A 1,389-nucleotide genomic window follows, 5' to 3' on the forward strand; every position below is an offset into this window, starting at 1 on the left:
AAATACATGGATTGCTTCACTTGGTTGCTTGTCACCCTTGTGCAGCGACCATGCCGATCTATCTGTATGGTTCCAGTTTTAATGGCATCGGCTGTCACAACAGTAATCACTTACTTTTCCTTAGTGGTTTATACAATAATTAAGGATATCATTCTTTTTCAATTTTTATCTTCCAATATCAATTCACCCCTTCCATGATTTATGTTATATATTTGTACATACTTCTTTTTGTTCAACAATTTAGCCAGTAGTTGCTTTATTCTGTTATGAAAAGTAATACTGTGTGTTAATGAGACTGTTTTTCTGGTTTTGGTCTCATGCATTTTTGCTTTACCCTTGGAGAGGATGCAGGCTGTGTCTCCTTTCCCTGGTTCCTATTTCCTCGTGCCTAGCGGATGCCAAATGTTCTTGCCCCTCATTTCCCTTGACTGAGGTGTTTCCAGAGTCCCTTCCTACTTTCTCACCCCCTGTGCCCACAGCTCTGCAACTGAGACCTCCCGTCTCCCTCTTGCTCTTCCTGGATGCATGTCCCGTGGTCAGGGCTCAGGTCTCCCCACATGCCGGCCTGTGTCTTCACATTCAAGGGACTTTCTCCTCTCATGCTGGTTCAGGCCACTAGTCGCCTTCCCTTTCTGTCTCCTACAGCTTTTTCTGGAACTCACTTTTCTTCCCACTTGTAGTGTGAGCACGGGAGTGAAGCCGCCAGGGTTTCCAGTCTGAGCGCTTATTTCTTTGCTGATTTTCACTTCCGGGTTGTGCGAAGTTGCGACTTGGTCCATCTCATGCTTTACGGAAGGTGTGAATTTTGTGTAGTTTCCTCTGTCTTCTTAATTGTTGGTGTGTTTTTAACAGCTGTCGTGGGTATTTCCAATTTCTTTGTTGGATATTACCTGAGCACCAGAATTTTCCATATTTTTAATATAAAAAATAATTACAAAAGAATACCTCCTAAAATGGTTGATGCAGATGTAAAAAATAAATTATTTTATTTCATACTTTATCTAATATCTAACATTGACATAAAAGGAAAAGTTATCAGAGCTAAGTGCTATGACCAATTCACTTCATATTTCTCTTCAACTTCTTACGAATACAAAAAGAATGTACCTAAAAACAGAAGTAAAGTGTAATAAGAAAGAATCAGGTTTTTATTTGAGAAATGAAATATGTTACATAAAAGGCTCAGGGCATTTAAATTTAAAAATATTTTACTGAAAAAAACAATTCAGTAAAATCATCAGAAGTATGTAAAATAAAGCGTATTATTTTAATAAAATTTTAAATAAGAGTTTTACTTTTTTAAATCCCTCATTTTTTTTTACTCACGTCTTTATTTAAGCAATTACTGTTCACATTTGGACTTCTTTTAAGTTAATTCTTCTGTTCTCT

At 37.1% G+C, this 1,389-nt stretch overlaps 1 pseudogene; it reads right to left on the reverse strand.

Annotated features, from left to right (window-relative positions):
• Positions 1 to 97, reverse strand: LOC124518560 (uncharacterized; annotated as a pseudogene).
• Positions 98 to 1,389: the final 1,292 nt, after the last annotated feature.

This window comes from Lynx rufus, unplaced genomic scaffold, assembly GCF_022079265.1.
Source record: "Lynx rufus isolate CCGP_SWC_20201006 ecotype Redwood Valley unplaced genomic scaffold, mLynRuf1.p SCAF_24, whole genome shotgun sequence".
NCBI classification, from domain to species: Eukaryota; Metazoa; Chordata; class Mammalia; order Carnivora; family Felidae; genus Lynx; species Lynx rufus.